This window comes from Mytilus californianus, unplaced genomic scaffold, assembly GCF_021869535.1.
Source record: "Mytilus californianus isolate M0D057914Y unplaced genomic scaffold, xbMytCali1.0.p SCAF_19, whole genome shotgun sequence".
In the NCBI taxonomy this organism is placed as follows: Eukaryota; Metazoa; Mollusca; class Bivalvia; order Mytilida; family Mytilidae; genus Mytilus; species Mytilus californianus.
The window spans coordinates 7,261,826-7,269,882 of NW_026262667.1; the positions used below are offsets into that span (position 1 = coordinate 7,261,826).

The window sequence follows — 8,057 nt, forward strand, 5'->3', positions numbered from 1 at the left end:
TGCTGACAGACCATATAGTGGATAACAATATTGTTGTTGGAGATTTGCGGGCATCAATTGGAGATTTGATAGTCGTAAATTGTGGTAACCGTATGGCGAAGCGTAAGCAGAGCCAGTAAACGGATACTTGGATTCATATAGGATAAATATCGTATTATACTACATTTTCAACTTTTAAAGATTTTTTCTTTCAAAATAATTAATACTTAAATGCAAACTTTGCATTCTGCTTTTTCATATTTAAAAAAAAAATTGTATTCACAGATGAACATATGCTTTAAATAGTTCAAAACTGTAACATCAGACTTTTATAAGGCTAGTTTTCCTCCAATACACCTCATAATTTGTTTTTATTGCAATATTTGTTTTGTGTATAGCATTGTCAATTAGAAAATGATTTTTTGGACAAATTACAGTAGGTAAATCATTTACCTCCTATCTTAACTGTCAATGACTTTTTTTTTGTTTTTTTTCTAATAAATCAAAGCAAAAGTAGTTTACCGACATTCAAATCTCATAAATCGATTAAAAAGACAAATCAAGGTAACAAACAAAAACTGATGGAATCTCCTGAACTCCTAAAGGAGCAAGACCAGGTACGTCGACAGGGTAAGCGTCTCCAGCTATGCATGCATCAATAAAATAAAAAGTAAAAGATAAAAACATATACGCTGTGTATAATGACGACTGCTTTATGTGATGTCCAGCAGAAATTAGTATGTCTGTTGTCCTATAAGATTAAAGGTTTTAGTTACGGGATTAATTAATTTTGTTACAATATCAAGGGCTTCTTCACCAGAGACACTTAAACAGCATTATATATTCTTTCAGATGTTGAATACAGTAATTATAGACATGTATAAAGGTTTGATATACATTAAGTATACTTGGCGGTGATCACGAGAGTTGGCATTCTCATACGAGGGCATATTTTGAAATTGTAAAAAAAATCATTCATGGTATACGTTATATTACACGAAGCAAAAGTCTATTTCAATAATCTTTCAAATTTAACATTGATTAAATGGAAATTGAGAGAAAATTAACATATATTAAAACATATGATGCCAAATTAAATTTCTGGAGTATAACACGCATTTTATTATATCTTCATTTAGTGTTGTTCACAATGACAATGTTTGTTCTCTATCATATAGTTATTGCGTAAACATAAGAACCATCATCTAATCCAGTAGAACATAGAACTGTTCTCTACCCCTTACAAGGGAACCTTCATTGTGAGTCTAAGATGTGCAGATAAAACGAACACTGTAACTTTGTCTTATAGAAAAGAATGGACGACAAAGGTAAACATATCATGTTTTAGAACCAAGAAACGGAAAAGAGGAACACATTACGTTGTAAACTCTTAAAAAACCCGCAAGAAAAAAAAACCCACAACAAAATCAACAAAACAATAATTAAAACAGACCAGAAGTAGAAAAACAAAAGAAAACAATACAAAACATCTTTGATTCTAACAACAGAAAGTTCTCCTACTTTAAACCATTGTGGTGACGTCAGCCTATTCATTTACCGTGGATTCTTTTTCTAGAATCAACGCTTCCTAAATCTGCCGCTGAAATTGACTCACCAAATTATATTCAATTGTTTCCTTTGTGTGCCTAATTTCATTAAGTTTGAATTGGCTAATTTACTGATTTCTGTTCACTTATGGAATTAATTTAAAAACTTACCTTTAATTTTTGTAATTTTTATATGCCTTCACTGGGAATCGAACCCTTCCTCGAAATCTGTTATGTGTGACTGACATCAACACATCGACGAAACCTCTCGGCTACCAATGGGTTACAGTATAGATGTCTATTTTATATATTTGAATGAACATCTGATATACATCGGTTCATCGGACACACAGGGCTTGTACCTTTATATAGACACAATAGGCAGTCGTATAATATGAGTTGGTAGCCGCGAGGTTAGCATGGTTAAAATCAATGAGTTAAAGATATGGATTTGTCGGTTTAGGTTCGAATCCCTGTATTCTCTCTGATGTTCCAATTCGTAAGTTATCCTGGTTTTTTTTCTAATTTTGCATGTTAAAGTGGATATTTTTGTAATAATAGCGAGTTTTACCGGTTGTTTTTTTTATTAATATTGGCTATTTCACATGTTTGAAACAAAAATGATTACATTCTATTTGTCAATTTTTGTTTTATAAATATAGTATGATTTCATCTGTTTTACTACATAATTTTACACAGGTTTGTTCGCAAATTCCTATGCCAAAAAATCGTGATGTGCCTAGAGTGCTAGAAAAATTTCGATAACATACTTATTATATATACTTTATATATGCTTTTTGGTCGGGTTGTTGTCTCTTTGACACGTTTCCCATTTCCATTTTCAATTTTATTAGAAATAATTTCGAATATGTCTTATTTTGTATAAACAGATAATATTCATATGCCTGGTAATATAAAGATCTTTAAAGGTAGAAGTGTTATATTTGTATTTTGTTCACCAGTTAATTGTGATCTGAGAATTATCAATGCATCGTTTTGGACACGATAACATGGTTATTTAAACTCACTTACAATACCTTCTAATTAAGAAAAGGCTTTAATTTTGAAAAGAAATTAACACAATAGTTTAAGTTATAGATACAATGGATAAGCGTAGATTCATGAAAAACAAACCATTCGCCCTCCGGGCTCATGGTTTCTTTTTCAAGAATCCACGCTTATCCATTGTATCTATATAACATAAACTGGCATTCCTTTGTGCTTTCCTTTTGTCCGACTTATTCTTTTGCGTATGAAACATACCTTATGTTGGGAAGGTCTCAAGAATGAATGAAAGGCTAGCGAGTGAGGCTTTTGAATGAACCCTTCCAATAACGACGAATAAGCAGAAAAATATAGGAAAAGAAGGGAGTCAGAAGGAAGTATTTTTCATAAAGAGAGAGATGTGGTATGAGTGCCAATGAGACAACTCTCCATCCAAGTCACAATTTGTAAAAGTAAACCTTTATAGGTCAAAGTAAGGCCTTCAACACGGAGCCATATATAGTTGGATGATTGTGCTGAATGTATCATTTCCGTAGAGCTTGGACAAAAAATACAACAGATCAATCTAGGCCTGCTTTAAATAATTACCTGCAAAAAGAAACCAACAGTGAGGGTAGACCGAGAGAAGAAACAAACTCCTTGTTACAAGAGATGACTTATATTGGAAAATTCAACCTAAATAAAGACTGTATATCTCAGTTGATATATTTCAAAACTAGTTTTTTCTGTCCGAACTGCCTTGATACAGGGTGACTTATAGTAAATTACTATTAAACTGAGCATTCCTAATAATTTTGTTAATAGATAGAGGTTATCTGGTCGCCATTATGATTTGCTGTAGACGGTTACAAAAGATTTTGTCAGTTTTGGAAGCGTCTCGACGATAATCTAAATATCTTGCACAAGAGCTGTTAAGACGGAAGATAAACTTAACAACTCGCACCTTGCAGCAGTTATAAGACGGACTATAATTGTTCCTTTACAATATGTTTTTCCGTATTGTAGACGAAACGCGCGGCATTTGTACCAAATTATAAGCCTGGTATCTTTGATGACTTTTTTTAAACATAGTTTCCCCCTAAAACACTTACATTACGTACTTATGATTACAGAAACCTTTTATAAAGGTCGTCTCTTTTAAGCTAAAACCTGTCTTGTAATCTCACTCTCATCATCTCTCGCTGTAGTTATACTTCTACATTTTGAACCTCAATTAAAAGGTGATCTCTCTTTCAAGGTAAGTTTTCTTTGGCCATGAATAAAGGCAACAGTAGTATACCGCTGTTCGAAATTCATAAATCGATTGAGAAAAAAACAAATCCATGAGTGGGACCTTCATATACAGGTTTGACTCTATATTTATCAGTTTTAAGTTTAAATCAATATGTAACGAATGATATTTAATTAATTTTCAAATACTGTACATTGTTCTCATAATATGACCATTGGCATTTGGAAAATACTGACTTTTACAAATAAATTGTTATTTCATTGACACATTTAAGATGAATTTTACAGATATTTGACATCTTCTAATACATATATAGGTATATGTAATATCTTAAACAGTCCTGTCGATTCTTTCTCCTGTAATCTCAATCTCAAAATTTCTCGTTCGGTCAAGTTTAAGATTATGAAATTTATATATATGACCGATGGTTTACGAATTTTGAGATGTCTAAGGGTTAGTTAAGAGTCATTTACCATCCGATATTGCATGATGCCTAATAATTTGTACAACTTATCATCATATTTTATAGGAGTAACACGTCGGTGTCACATTTAGAGCAGGATCTACTAACCCTTTAGGAGCACCTGAGATCACCACCGGTTTTTGTTGCTCAATCTTTAGTTAGAATAGTTTTTTCTATGTTGTGTTTTGTAGATTGTTTGTCTTTTTCTCGTTTTTCGTTTTTTGCCATGGCGTTGGCAGTTTGTTATCGACTTATGATTATGAATTAAGATACATTTGGTATCTTCCGTCTGTTTTGGAATCACTTTAAGATTGTTGCTGGAACTCGTTAAAAATGGCAGAATTTGTCTTTTATTGAGTTTTTTTTAAAAGAAAAAGTCAAAGCTTTAAATTATTAAGAACACCTTTTTACTTTGATAATACAAATTATCATATCATGCAATGGGCACAGTTTCATTGTTGATTTAAAAATGAAATTGTTTACCAAATGTCCATTTTCATTTATATTATAATTAACATGCAGTCAAGGGATAGTTATTGTCTGTTATTTTTCGTTAAAAAGCCAGATTTTATCAAATATATAAAATCATAGAATTATCATTGTTAGGTTTGTGTGTTCATGAGGTAATAAAAAATTTAATCGAACAAAACATGTTTATAAAAATAAATCAATAAAAAGATAACTTGGTCGAATTCTAAATATTCATATATTGAATAGAAAGATACATCACAACAAACGTCTGTACATTTTTATTTTCATGATTATTAGAAAATTCATCTTTCTTTTCATTTTTCTGAATCTCATTTACTTTTCCATTTATAAATAGTGAATTAAAACTAAAAAGAGAATTTAATGTATACATCAAATACTAACTGATTAACATCCCTTTTACTTAGTAGACATGTATACTTATTATCATACTATTTTATTATTTTCACTAATTTTTGCTTGTTTGAAGATTATATTGTATTAAATTTTATTGATTTCCTAATTTCATAACTGTTTATATCATAAAGCCACATCACCATTGCACCTGACCCTTTCAGAATTAGATGTTAGCACCACTTAAAAGATGAGGATATTTCTTATCAATTATAACCTATATTTACAGATATCAATCTGCGAATCTTTGATTTTTACATTTCCCACAATTAAGATATGTAAAAAGTGTTCACTGAAGAAAAGTCTCGAGGACGCCATAATTAAATGGTCATATACTACAAAGAGGATATGCACCTGTTTGAAGAACCCCTATAGCGGAGGAATATACTGAAAACTGGCAACGACTTTGTATATTTACATACGTACGCAACAACGTAAATATTTACATGGGAAACCTCCCTCGTGTATATTTTTTCTCGGTAAGAACCTGTAGATTGAAATGTCATTAGTAAGGACAACTATGCTTGCTACACGATTTAATAAGCATCAAATATCAATTAATGTACCAGATATTTATCTCACATTAATTTTCATTTTCTGTATATCATGTTAAGATAAGCAAATTACTTAAAAATTGGTTATTTAATGCTAAATTAGATTTGAATTTATTTTTCTTACATCTTCGGATTTGCCTCTTTGTTCGGCGTATATGTAAGTCAAAGGGGGACAAATCGGTATATATTGATATACATAGATCTATTGCTCCCACATCTTTTTTTTTTAATTTAGATATTCAAATTAGAATATACAAAAATGACCTCGCAATGCTTTTTTGGAGACAGATTTAGATAATCAATGATGCTTGTTTCTATGACCTATTTATTTACACTTTATTATTTGACATGTATATTGTACGATTAATTCATGGAATACACTGTTGTTTAAACCAAACAAAAATGAGCATCTATGATCAAAATACTCATTAGACTGCTATTTTTGTTTTGAAGTTTTAAATGTGGATAAAGTTTAAATTTCGAAATTGAATATTAAAAAGCAGTTTCATTTCAATATCACACCAAACTTTTTTAAGTGACAAAAGTTTATTGTATAAAATCTGGACTTTTTGGCTATATATCCCTAACTTCCAGTTTTGCAGAACTACTAATTTCCCATGAGCCTCAAATGTTAGGTAATAGTAATAAAGTTAGCTAATAGCCTCTACGACCGAAGTACACTGGACATCGGGTGTGAGACACAAGAAAAAAAATCTCTACTTATAGTGTTATCATATAAATATATCAAAACGTCACAAAAAGAATATTATACCAATAGGTAAATTGGAATATAGTCAGTCAAGACCATGGCTTAAAAAAAGCTACAGATGAAGAAATCTCAATTTTAAAGTTACTGTCAAAAATCACACTTATACACTTATACCATGTTCCAATAACTTTAAATATTCACTTAAAATTAATAGAAATTGCAAGAAGGACAAATCTATATGGCTCAAAATAATCTTAAAATTTTACAGTTTTTCGCATCAAGTGATTGTAAGATTCAAACTGCAACTGCTGTCCAGTTCGAGTTGAGAACAAGCGAAGATAATTCAGTGTCACAATTCAACATATTGATGAAGGGTGCAGGAGATCAGCCGTATGAATGCCCTTTCAACCTAATTAAAGATTTTTTTACCATAAGCCAACATTTTTCGTAATAGCAACACAAGAATGTCGACACAAAACAGGTCATTAAAGACTTCAAGCTTTCAATTTGATACACACGACACGCGTTTCGTCTACATAAAGCTTATCAGTGGCAGTGGAGAAATAGTTGGGTGGCCAAATTAAACGTTGAAGACCATGAAAACCAAAATTTCGAAGAGTTGTGCCAATTAAGGCTAAGGACATCTATGCTTGGGGAAAGAAAACCATAGTGTTTCGAATAATTCAACATTTTATAAACAGTAAGTTTACAGAAAATGAACATATCAATGATAGTTTATGTTGACAAATAGGGTACACAAACTGTTGACAACTTGGCTAGAAATATCCTGGAAACAAAAAGTCCCACCAGCATTATGCACGAACGTATCAAAGATACTAGGCTTATAATTTGGTACGCCAGAGGCGCGTTAGTCTACATAATATTCATGTATGGCGCTATCTATTTCACACACGAGAGAAAATCTTAAAAACTTTCTAATTTAAAATAGCAGCATAGTACTATTTATTATAGGGGGTGAAGACAAATTCATTCATTTTATAGAGAGGTAAAATATACACTGGACAACATTAGACAACAAAATAAAGTTATTATCAATTTAGCAAGGTTATGATATAGATACAATAAAAACACAAAACAAAGTCTCAATATTCCAAGAGGTATGTCCAAATACAGTCGATTATAACAAAGACCACAGATGAAGTAATTTGAACGGAATTATTGAAAATCACACTCATATGCATGCACTTAGTATCAAATATGGCACTTAAAATTAGCAGAAATTGCAAGCAGGACAAATTTACATAGTTTCTCAAAAGCTATTTCCTAATTTTATACTTTTCAAATTACCTAAGTGGATACAAATTTAACAGTTTTCAACATTATGAGATTGTAAGATGCCAACTACAACTTTGTGCAGCTCGAGCTTAGAACAACCTTAAATCTTCCAGATTGTCTCCATATTCTAGATAACACATGACAACCAAAATGTCCATTTTAAACCGTGCAATTTTTTTTATTAAATTTGTCCGTTTTTCGTACCAAAGCGGCCGAAAATTTGATCGTCATAGTCTAGATACTCCATTTCTATTTATTTATTTTTCAAAGTTTTTAGAGAGTTGACCAGGACGATACAGACATAGAGGAATAGGATATATAGATATGAGCATAGGCATAATATGGTGTGATATTTAAAATAAGACTACTTTTTCAATCTTTGATTGCGAAA

The 8,057-nt window shown here is 31.2% G+C and overlaps 1 long non-coding RNA gene across 1 annotated transcript; it reads left to right on the top strand.

Moving 5' to 3' along the window:
• Positions 1 to 645: 645 nt before the first annotated feature.
• On the top strand, positions 646 to 7,178 carry LOC127726963 (uncharacterized). Its single transcript, XR_007993734.1, has 3 exons — positions 646 to 1,307; positions 5,337 to 5,586; positions 6,639 to 7,178. It is a non-coding gene; the product is annotated as an uncharacterized LOC127726963 (long non-coding RNA).
• The last annotated feature ends 879 nt before the right edge of the window (positions 7,179 to 8,057 follow it).